Source organism: Medicago truncatula, chromosome 8, assembly GCF_003473485.1.
Source record: "Medicago truncatula cultivar Jemalong A17 chromosome 8, MtrunA17r5.0-ANR, whole genome shotgun sequence".
In the NCBI taxonomy this organism is placed as follows: Eukaryota; Viridiplantae; Streptophyta; class Magnoliopsida; order Fabales; family Fabaceae; genus Medicago; species Medicago truncatula.
Window position 1 is genome coordinate 40,074,964 of NC_053049.1, and position 12,726 is coordinate 40,087,689.

At 31.7% G+C, this 12,726-nt stretch overlaps 1 long non-coding RNA gene across 3 annotated transcripts; it reads left to right on the top strand.

Moving 5' to 3' along the window:
- Nucleotides 1-1,818: 1,818 nt before the first annotated feature.
- Nucleotides 1,819-2,490, top strand: LOC112417026 (uncharacterized). 3 transcript variants are annotated; one of them, XR_003007468.2, is made up of 2 exons: nt 1,819-2,115; nt 2,197-2,490. It is a non-coding gene; the product is annotated as an uncharacterized lncRNA (long non-coding RNA). The 3 variants fall into 3 exon arrangements; XR_005643722.1 differs by having other exon boundaries at nt 2,201-2,490; XR_005643721.1 differs by having other exon boundaries at nt 2,212-2,490.
- Nucleotides 2,491-12,726: the final 10,236 nt, after the last annotated feature.

The window sequence follows — 12,726 nt, forward strand, 5'->3', positions numbered from 1 at the left end:
CAAAATATATCTCCCACAAGTCAGAAGCCTGGCACGGCCCGTGCTAGCCTTGGCACGGCCGTGCCACCCTCCAGAGACCTTTTGCTGCTTTTGCTTGGACTCCAAGCTATTCTATTTTGGCGCACAATCTACCGAGGAATATTCTTGGAATATACTTCTTAGATTTTAAGTCAATTGTGTACTATAAATAGAGTAGCTAGCCATCACAAATATTCATCTTTTCTTGGAATACAATATGTGACAATTGTCTTTCTAATAAAAGTTCATTTTACTTTCTTGTTATTTATCTTTATGCTTTCTCTCTTCTTCCCCTTGTCTACGATGAACGTCAGTGAGTAGACTTCTCTTGTCTTGGGATTGTTGGATAAGTCTAATGACATAATCCTAATCAAACCAAGCTTTAAACCTTAATCTTATGTAACCCTAATTCCTTATCTAAATTCACCGCTTTAACATGGATCAACCATTATCAAACTGTGGAAACGAAAGTGGAGGGTTTGATAATTGTTTATCCATCATCTCAAATATCAATTCATAAAACGAAAGTGGAGCTTTGATATTCGAACAAGTGAATTTAGACAAGGATTGCAAAGTCAGCGAAATAGGCTTTGCAATCTTTGAGACATATAGTTTCGATCTTCAAGGGAACTAATAACAATCAAGTCAGCGAAATAGGCTTGATTGTTAGAGGAACCAAAATCTAATAGTAATCAAGTCAGCGAAATAGGCTTGGTTGCTAGAGGAACATAAGAGAAACTGTCTTGAGAAATTAGGTCTAACATAAGGTTATAAGTTTAATAGTTTGGTTTGTGAAGGACTTGTCATTAGGATGAACCAATGATTCCAAGGCTTTTATCTTTTATTATTATTTCCTTTTAAATATATACAAATACAACTTTCTACTTTCTATACTTTAATTCTAATCACTGTTAAAAGATAATTGAATTCATAACTCCCTGTCGGAACGATACTCTTATTTTACTACTTCGGTAAGACCGTGCACTTGCGGTTTTATCTCATCATAAAATCGAAATAAATTAACTCAATTTTACCGATTTCGCCACAAGTTAAATCACTCAAAATCGGGTTGAATTCCGATTTCACTCTAAACTTATTTTATCACCGATTTAACACGAAATTCACACCTAGAAATGTGAAATCGGGTGATTTTACGTTTTAACAGTGATTTTGACAACATTGACAGAGAAATGTTGCTAACGGTTAATTTAATGTGCATAGTAAATTAGTAATCAATTCATTTCTTAATTTTCTCTATGGTGACAGATAAGTTTCATAGAAAAATAAAGCCATCAAGAATGTCAAAGAACCTTAAAAAAAATTAACAGCAAGAAAATTTTCATTTGGTTGTTATAGTGATGTTGTGAATTGAAATCAGTTTGTAAGATGAAGATTGCAAAACTTTATAAACTCTATTAAAATAGTATCTGTAAGACTCTAACCAATGCGTGACTTGATTTTTTCTACCATATTCGTTACTCGTTAAATTCTAGCGATAAAAAGGTTCACTAAGAAATTTCTTTTAGAGTAATTTACATGTATCATGAAAAGGAATTCTACTTCTACGTACAAAAACTACAAAGAAATACTTATATTTCATGCATGTATATGGGAAAAAGTATTTGTCTTTATGACCATGCATCCCACCCTCTACCAAAAAGGAAAAAGAATTTGATTTACTAGGAAAAAAGAAATCATGATGTAGACAAGTCCATGATTTTTTGAAAGGAATTGACAAAAAAGTAAATAACAAGAACCTCTCAAATTGGAATTGTGCTAGCATATGCTGCTGCATGCTACTCCTTTTGAGTGGCATATCCAAATTAGGTGCTCAGAACTATCAATATATAAGACATGCATTTTGTTCAAAGAGATATAGAGCTGGAAGTGTCATATATTTGTGCTGCTGTTGAGGAATGATAGAGCAAATCTCTATTGGCAGAACGAAGTAGAAAGCTTGGACATGCATGCTTCTGGTTTGCCAAAGGAGATTTGCCCTGCCATTTTTGACAGCTTTTGATTAAGACTAACACATCATATTAATTACTTTCTTTTTGTTTTCCATAGTCGGTCCATGACACGTCTCCCATACTTGTGGTATGCTGATATAATTATCTTCATTTAGTTTCTTTCTACTTTCTTTTTGTTACTAATGGCTTTCCTTTCATGACATTGCAGATAGATATTGTGCAGATTGTTAATTGTGTATCACATGGAGACTGAAGAGCCAAAAGATTGTCCAATGAAGCCATAAGAAGAATGCACTATATTGTGATGATCGATGAAGTTAACCAAAACACTGAAGCTTTATCTAGCAATTAGAATTTCTATAATGTACTATTTATTAGTGAGCATTACTGCAGAAATCTTATTCTTTCCTTTTAATAAAGAATTCTAGCTTTATCAAACAAGAGTTTCTGCATAAACTATGGATATACTTTTATACCAGATGTCTGCATCTCTGGAACTTAATTACTTGTTGGTGTACTTAATAAATACATCCAAACACTGACTGAATTATATAATTATAATTTTTTAAGCACTTGATAATGAATCTAATTTCAGAGAAAAGGATGTAAATAGTTAGAACATTAGTACACTGACAAAGATTTGATGAAAATAATAAGCAAAGTCTATTACGATAAGCGGACAATATTTAGAACATTAGTCAATTAACAAAATATTTACAAGACATTTTCACACAAAATCTTATAACAATCTGTATAAATCTAAGTCAACAATTATGCGACTCTTTAGATTTTTCACTTAACTCATTATTAACCAATGTCAAACTTTATCATTTCATACTAGTATTTTCAACATACTATTTTTGGTGGTACAGCACAGTAAATTTGCATTTTAATCCTTTAAATTTTGAGTGCAAGACAATTTGATCTCTCAAATCTTTAAATAACAATTTAGTCTTTTAAAGTAAAGAATGTAAGTCAATTTGCTCTTTTTCCTAAATTTAGCGGTATAATTTATAAAGTTTTATGTTTGTCTTGATAAAGTAAGAGACTATTCAAAAAGGTGAGGCCTAGGCTACCCTTGAAGAATTGGTTTTGATGGACGTTTTCTAGAGAGATGTTTTGTTGGACGAATTAACTTGACTGATGTTCTTTACTTTAAGAGTTTAAATTCTCATTCATAAATTTATGGGACGAAGTTGCTCGAACCGTTGAGTATCAAAATGCTAATTTAATCCTAATAAAGGCATTGTTGATTATTGTTAGTTCTAAGTTCAGTTTGAAACTGCAATATACAAATTCTAGGGCTCTTTGAAACGGTATCTCAATTGAAATCACAGCTGCATCACTCGCATTTGCCAATATTTTGCCGCAATATCACAGTTGGAAGCTTAATCTTAAATTGGAGTGGAACCACTTTTTGGAACCAAATTCTTGGGCAGCTTTAAAGAAGGGTAACAGCTGTGTGCATATACTTTGTCTTCTGTCATAAATATAATACTAGTTGAGTGATGGCAACCAGAGACCAGAGCAAGTCGTGGCCAGAATACCATTCTCGCATTATGGTCTTGTTCAATTGAATGGAAGGTAAAACCAATGGTTTATCAATGGTCAAGCACAAATCAAGTCTGAGATACATACACATTAATTATGCTAATTCACAAAACTTGTACAATAAGATTAGTTAATTACTTGCTTCTGAAGTCTGAAGTATAAACATTTGCCTCCTGAAATTTGTTTAGATCCTTTGCATTACTATTATGTCCTTCCATTATGCAGCCCCTCACACTTTAAAGGGTAAAAAATAGAGAAGAATAAAACTTTTCTTTCGACAAGAGTAGAATGAAAACTTTAAACCAAGTGCAGAAAGTGTGAGTATCATATCATATAAAGGTGAAGAAAAATAAAATAGAATAAGCTTGTTTGGCAAGGAAGATCCGGAAGTATGTGCTCTCAGTCTCCCTTTATATCTCAATTTGAATTTTTTTAATAAAAATGTCAAATCATTATTGATCTCATAAGATCATTGTCCAAACTATTGTTGAAAAGTTTGTACCTCAAATCACAAGAAAGACCAAGACTTAGCACTTATATCTTGTTGCCTGTATATTTCAGCATATCCAAAAATATTTTGTTCTTTGAAAATTGAAATTAGTTATATGATATTGCATGTACAGAATCAACTTTCTTACAAATGGGAATCAACTTTGTTATGAAAGTATATTTAAGAAAATGCAAGAAAACTAATGACATGTATAGGACATATCATATGACTTAGTAAGGTCGGTTTAAAGAGGAGGTCTATCAAAACAATGGGGACCATATATAACAGAAACAGTAGAAACAAGAAAGTTCCCTAGGAATTGTCCATGGCATATACCACTACAATTTTATTGCATCCTAAGCATGCTTAATTTGCAACAGAAATCAAGCACATTAGTTGGTTAACATGTAGGCTTCATAGGAATCAAAGAATAACAGTGCATATATCCTTTGGCAGAGTTCTGCTCTATTATATATGGTCAGCGTCCCTAGTAACCTTGTAAGGTCATATTAACAGTTTGTTGAACTTTCAAAAGAAAATTATTCTGAAACATGTTCCATGTACCTTTCTTTGTCTAGATTCCATTTGTTGCTGTTAGTGGCCTCCAAATAGTCTCTGAAGTTGATTTTGTGTATGCTAAAACTTGACACAGCATTCTTAATTAATTGAACAGATTCTCAATATTGATTATTGAACAAAATAGTATGTATGGTGGAACCCACTTGTTGATCTGGCAACGCAAATTTTCTCGGTTTATAATTCAAAAAGTTCTTCAAATTGTTATGATCCAAAATAACATTTTATTTGATACATTTTGGCATAACTAAACATATTAGCTGTGATAATTAGAGTAATGATTGTCAAAAGATTGAGGGAATAAACTTTTTTCTCTTTGATAGAGTAACAACGACATCAAGTTATTTGCACTTACACTCTTCTTCTTTCTCTTTCTAGTACTATTGTATTCTTTGACTTTGTACTAAGGATATCCACTGTATTATGTCATTCCTTGATCAATATAATTATCCGGTTCCATTGTTACTTACCTGGAAAAATAGTGATACTTTTACAATGGTGCTTTCATTGGTGAGCTTATCACCTATGGATGCATCATTAAGTTAAATTGGTCAGAGGAACCGTTTCATGAAACCACTTGGTTATGCACAAGAATCACCAACATGTATAGACAGAAGAAATCGAAGCATCGGAACCATAGTCACACGGTTTGCAATTCATTTCAGTACAAGTTCGGTGGTTCGCAACTCTTAAAAAATTCTATGCGTGGGGTTATACATAGTCGGTACATTATTTGTGTTCGTGGTACATTCAAATATAATAATAGATACACTATAATTAAAAATAAATAGATGATGAAAAATATTAATACCATCAACGTACTAGAATAAATCGAGGAACATTCTATGACCGATGAACTTTTTTTATATTTATTTGTACGCCAATTTGAAAAGGAACTTGTTCGTCTCAACCCATTTGTGGTTCCCTAGTGAGGAAAAAAAATACACCCCTCTATAGAACAAATCGAGGAATATTCTATGACCGATGAATTTGCTTGAGCAAAGAGTGTAATTTTTTTGAGGGCATGCGTTCAAACCCGGACGAGTAAATATCTAACTAATAATTGCTAACGTTTTTCATTTTTTTTTTTTTGACTCAACAAGTGATTTCAACATCATGATAGCAAGTCTTAAAAAAACATCATAATTGCAAGTTGCAACAACAAAGAAGACGGCTGACACAACAAACTCACTTGGTAATAACAAAATTGTCGTTGATGGCTATTTTTTCTCCAGGCACGAATGAACTTGTTGAAGCCGACAATTGCTTGGTAAAAACTTTTTTATATTTTTGGGGAAAAAACTTGTTTAAATACATTTTTTTGACAAGTTATTTTTTAAAGATATGTAACTGTTAAAAAAAAAGGTTTCGAAATAAAAGTCTTTGGCTTGTGGGGTTTTTTCATCTTGAAGTTCTCTAGTATTTTTTTTATTTTTTTTTACACTAACAACTAATATAAGAGTCAAGTATTTTCTTGTTCAAAAAAAGAGTCAAGTATTTTACGATTATTTTTATAAACCAGTTTCAAAATGTGTTTATGCAACAACATACTACTGGATTGATATTGGATACCAGTGTAAAATTATTTTAGGAATACACCTCCTCCATTAAACTCATCGATATTCTACTTAGTACACCTAGTATTGGATATAATACTTGTTCTATGTTTATAAATCTCATTTTGGTTTGTTTAAAAAAAACTCATTGATATTTTTAGTGGGTACACAATTATATTTCTTATAAAGAATTAAATTAACGAGGCTGCAGTTAAGGAGAGGAGTGATTCCAATAGATAGGGTTAATCTCAATTCTTGTAACAAGATAAACCAACGTTTAGTTTTTGTTTGAAAAATATGATTGTATTTAGGCAAGTTCTATGGTACATCCAACAATTTGAGTGTATTAGTACACCAAATCCTTAAATTAATAGTTAAATGAGTTATTTTTTGTAGGAAAAAATTATTTTCTATCACCTATAATTATAATAACTAAATCTTATTTACCAAAAACGTCAACACAATAAAATTTGATTTTTCTGAATTCTTATTACTCATAATAGAGAATTTTGAGTATTTTTTACAATAAAATGTAAAAAAAATTAGTATGATTTTTATAAAAAATGAAATGATGTTTTTTTTTCATATAAAATGATATTTTCTAAAATAGATATGTCAACAAACACCTATTTTCTTCATAAAAAATAATAGTTAATTTATAAAAATTGTAAACGAGAGTACTGAAGCACCGTAATTTACAGATGTACCATAGAAGTCCCCTTGTATTTAGGGTTATTGTTTTGAATGCCACAAATTCAGCACATGTACCATTTTACAACACAAAAAAAAGTAAATAGTGGACTCCACTTTTAACTTTTTTAAACTCCAAATTTCAGAGAGAGTTCCACAAAAAAAAAAAAAAAAAAAAACTCCAAATTAGAGAGACCGCAACTTTAAATTATGTCTACTCAAATAGTGTTTAAAAAGAATTGTAGCATATATAAAATCATTTTTAAGGGTGAAAAAAGTTGACACGGGTTATATACAGTTATAAGGTTGTAATGCAATCAACGAGAGATCAGGATCGTTTAATAACGCAAAATTTAAGTTTGGATTTAAAATTTAAAAATAAAATGAGATTCGAACTTGAAATCTAGATTGTCCAATCAAGATCAAACGATTTAGATGTGTTGACTGCATGTATTAAAACTGCACTCAATCCAAAACAGAAACAAATAAGCTAAACTATGCTTAATAAATGAGAAAACACAACATTTTTCAGATTTAGTGATTTGAATGAATGAATATCGTTTTTAAGTAAAAGAAAAAAAAAAAAAAAAGGGAAAATGCAAGTCTTAAAATTTGCGAAAATAAATGAAATATGGGTGTAGATAATAGCAGCACGTAGTTTCAACAAACACTACTGTAGTGAGTGGCACACCTTATTGTAGAACCAATTACACCTTAACTTCCTCCATTAATGAAGCAAAATTGTGGGAGAATTGCTGGGCAAATCTCCTTTGGCAGGTTACACACTCAAAGAGTATGGTTGCAATGCATATCATAGCATATGGCTACCTGCCAAAGGAGAACATGCCCTGTAATGCTGCCACAAGTGAGAAAACACACACTCATGCATAATGAGGATGTTACTTGATAACGTTATTTATGGCTTCCTAACAATGAGCATATCCTATGGAACAATGCCTTCATTTTGCGTTTCGTATGGTTTTATTCCTTTGTTCTATAGATAGGAACCATTCTTTTAATTTGATGAACATTATTTTACCAGAGATAATTGAAAATATACAAACATAAAAAGTAAAGTGAAAAGGATAAAATTTTGTTTCCCCACGTTTAGCATTATATGGTACAGAAAGGTTGCATTGTTCTCCTTCCAAGCTCTAACAGCTTAACCCCATCTTTCCAGCTGTATATGGAGCAATAAAATTTTGACAATTTCTTGAATTCAATATTTTATTATTGACAATATGCTTATAAAAAAATTACACATAGAAGACAAACCCACAACAAAATATGCCGCTAACTTTTTTTGAATAGAAAAATCAATCCTCTTGAAGATAACATTCATGGACCTATGAGACATAATGTTGTTATCCATGACCCTTGAAACTCTTTTTAGATGGTCAACAACCTCTGGTGATAGGAAGTCAAAAATGTCAAATGTAAATGGTATAAAAACATGTTGATTGTCATAACGCACTTTGTCATATTTAGCCACTTTACTTTACCCAACTTTAGGGACTGCTTGCCCCACCGTAAAAGCCCTGATCTTCAATCCACAAGTGGAAAAACCTCAGTCAAGTCCACACGTGCATATGTCCCTCCTACCTAGTCGTACACCATAACATTCGTTGGCCTATGTGTCGATCTTCTATCTTGTGGATCATACAAGAAGTTCACATGCGCCTCTGATAAGTGCTAGAAAGTTGTAATTTAAGTGATATATTTTAGGCACTTTTGTTACTTGTTTTGCAAGTTATTAAGGGAAAAGCCGAGAAATAAGTGATTATTGCCCTTTTACGCTTTATCTATCTTACTTCACCCATTTTTGCAGGATTCGAACTCAAGACATCAATCAAAGAGAAGAAAATCGAGAAAAGTACAAAAAGGCAGAAAAAGGAGATCACTCGCCTCCAACTCGCCATGGCAAGCAGCAAAGGCGAGCAATTCCAGAATGCAACAAAGATCACACGCCACCAACTCGCAATGACGAGTAGAAGGCGAGCTTACTCGCCATGGCGAATGGAAGGACTCGCGAGGCGAGTAAGGGCGGTTTAGCCTCTAAATGCTGACGTGGCACAAACCCAATGGGGAAGAAACTTCAACTCGCCATGGCGAATGAAGCAGCTCGCGAGGCGAGTGAAGGCAGACTCAGAATTCTATAAATAGCCCACTCAACCATTTCAGAGGGGGATAGTTTTTACATAGTTTTTCACTTAGTTTCTCTCTGTGTTTTCACTTGTAATATTCTTAGAGAGAGAGATAGGGCTTGTGCTTTATAGAGTGAGAGTGATAGAGAGTGGATTCTTCATCCTTTGTTGAGACATCACAAGTTGTAATGAATCTTGCTTCTTCAATTCATTCTTGCAAGGCTTCCATGACAATGAGTAGCTAAATCTCCTTTGTTGGGATTAGAGGTACTTGATCATAGTTTAACATGTAATCGTTTGATCTATAAATATATGGTTCTAGCATTTGAATTGATATTGAGGTTATTCTTGCACTTTAATCTTTATCTTTGATTTAATTGTGATTGAGAAATACTTTTGAATCTAGGTTTAGAATAACCATCTATCAAAACATAGTTTCTAGACATGGAATCGATGTTTTGATAATCACCTTGAGTATCCAAACCTAAAGCTTTCTTATCATTTAATAGATTGAGAAATCATCGATTGAACGATAAGATCGACTCTTGAATCATTCAATAGTTTGAGACATCGACCATTGAATGATACAATTGATTTCACAATATTGTTTGGACACGAATGGTGTTGTCGAGGGATACGTGATAATATCAAAGAAAAGCTAGAATCCATGTATGATCATTAGGTTACGTGCGACGCTCGATCAAGGAACTCTAATCCTAACAAGTTTTACGCCCTATTAATCTCAATTTTATCATTTGCAATTCAGTTACTAAAACAAACAATCAACTATCGTTTAACTTGAAATGATATTTGGTGTCGAACGGTCCGCGATATCGCACTAGTCCCTGAGGAGACGATATAAATACTTACTATTGTTTGATGCAAAAATACTACATCAGCCTCCTTCTTAACAGACACTCTCACCCGCCTAAAAGTATCAAAAAGGACATCCCTAAAAAAGTTATGTATGTATGTATTTTTTTTTTTTTTTTTAAGTCGGGGAGCTCCTTGCAATAAATTGTTTGTTTCCCAAAGGTATCCAGATATGCCTTACGACAAAAATGCACATCTCATCAATAGGAAATAATAGAATCATAAAGCCATATTTGAGGATAGTATAATACTCTACTGGTGACATATGATGACCTAACCCATAAATTGGGATAGCTTGAATAATCTTGAGCATGTGTTGCTTGCAAACCCTCCAGAATTGCTTTCTATCTTGTGGTCATGTCAAACTTCACTTCCATATCTTGAATGACTAATGTGATTTTTTTGACTAGAAATAAACAATGTTTATTCACTCAAATTGATAGAGTACATCGATCAATGCAATACAAATTCATAAAGAACAAGATGAATGAATCTACAAACAAATTCACAATATCTGTGTTAATAGCATAAAATGGAAAATGTGTAAGTTTTTAACGTTAAATATACCACATGTAACATGGTCATCAATCTTTAACGTTACACGTCATCATATCTAACATCTGGACTAGAAGGGGGTACTCATTTGATGGTTGTGAAGCAAATTGAGGGACAATATTGCTATTTCAAAAAATGAAAAGACGAAATTGATCGATGACAACAAGTTCAATGACCAACAATCCTACTCACTTTTTTTTTTTTTATAGATTTTCATAGGTAAGGGGTAATCTTTTTCAACTATTAAACTCTAAATATAAATATCTCTCTTAGCTAGGGTTCGAACCATAACTTGCCATATTGTGAGAGAGTCCCCTCTACTAAATCCAGCCTCGTTGTTCATACAATATAACATTTATCAGTATATTTTTAATAAATTATCTGAATGAATTATGTTAATAGAGTTATTGATTAAAATCATTGAAATATTTACTCTTGTACTCATTTTTAGTTAAAAAATAAAAACAAAAATATGTTAATATATAGAAAGTAAGAAAAACAATACTTTTTAAAGAAACTAAACATATTTAACTACTTCCTCCGTCTCAAAATAATAATTGTCTAAGGTTTGTGCACGATTTTAAAAAATAATAATTAGTTGTGTTGATTTTAATGATAAAATTAATATTATTGACTAAAATATCCCTATTAATTGTAGTTAGTGGGGTAATTAAGTTTGATGAAATTCAATAAATAAGAGCATAATAGTGAAAAAAATAAAAATAATTGTTGCATTAGTATTCTAAAGTGACAATTATTTTGAGACGGAAAAAAAAATCTAAAGCACAGTTATTTTGAGACAGAGAGGGTATTATAGTGTGTGTACAGTGTACTTGAAGTCATTTTCTCTATGTCCTTTAATTAGTGTGAAGTATGAACAGGGTCAGAATCATAGTAAGTACCGTCTTTCGAAACGAAGAATTATGATATAATATATGGTTTTAGATTTTGTATGTGTGTATATATTTACAGAGAATATGATCTTTTGTTAGGAGAAGAAAGACCTTGCATATAATATATATTGACTGAAAAGAATAGAACATTTTGCTTGTGATGTGCTATATATACTGCTCTATGAAAGAAAATACTACAGCATATTCGCTTTGGTTTGTACAGACAAGGTTCATTATGTTACTATTATCAATGAAAATCAAACAATTAATTGACCCAAAATTTATATATGCTAAAACTAGAAGCAGAGCCAGGATTTTGGAATTGGATTATGCGCTCATTTAACTGTGTTAGAAAGAAAGCGACATTGATGAATTAATACTCAACTTAAGGCTCATTTGGGTCCAAAGATGATATTTGTCAAAATTTGATTTGCATAGGTGCAATAATATCGGTGTTCAACATTTATGCCCGTAAAACTTGATTTAAGTGACAATATTGAAATTGAGTTGGGTCTTTGATCAAATACAACTTAAAAAAAAAAATTGACAATGTTGAAATTGTTAAGCTGGAGTTTTGTTGACAATGTTTACCAATATTTTCAAAAATTTATTCATCAAAATAGTTATGATAGCACATGTACATATCCCATGAAAATAAGAGATTAGAATACTTGGTTGTGTGACACTATTCAATAATTTTTAATTGAATATTTTGTCAAAAAATAATAATTTTTAATTGAATATGTATATATTATGCAACTCATCACATAATTTTTAAGTAAAGCTAACGTCTTTGCTATAAGTACATAAGAAATATTAGTGTATTCGTTGAGGAATGCTTGACACCTTTAATGAGTCTCCTTTTTCAATCATATTTTTTTCATTTACAAAAGTTAGTTTTAATGTAATGTTTGTATGGTAAACAATATTATTTTACCACTAATTATACGATTAAATTATTAAAAAATACAAGTGTTTGAAGAAAGTGTCTCAAAAATTAAAATACCAAAATTATTCAGCTGCTAATCAAAAAATCAATTAGATGAAATATATATCAACTTCGGTGTATTGTAAAGTAGAAGGAAAAATGGTTGTAACGAAGACAAAAAAAAGGGAAAAAATGGTTATACTCGAAAGATACAAAAATTAACAAGAGAAAAATTACATATGAATGTTTCGAAACCACATTCATATGAACGTGGTTTCTGAACACCTTGAAGAAAACAGAGTTGCAAGGAATGTGAATTGAATTGAAGTAGAGTTGCAGGAGAATCGCTGGGCAAATCTCCTTTGGCAGATTGCACACTAAGAAATGATTGCAATGCATATCATATAGTGACTAGCTACCTGCCAATGGAGAACTCACCCTGTAATTCAACTGCAACTTGGAAGACACACTGAGGAAATAAC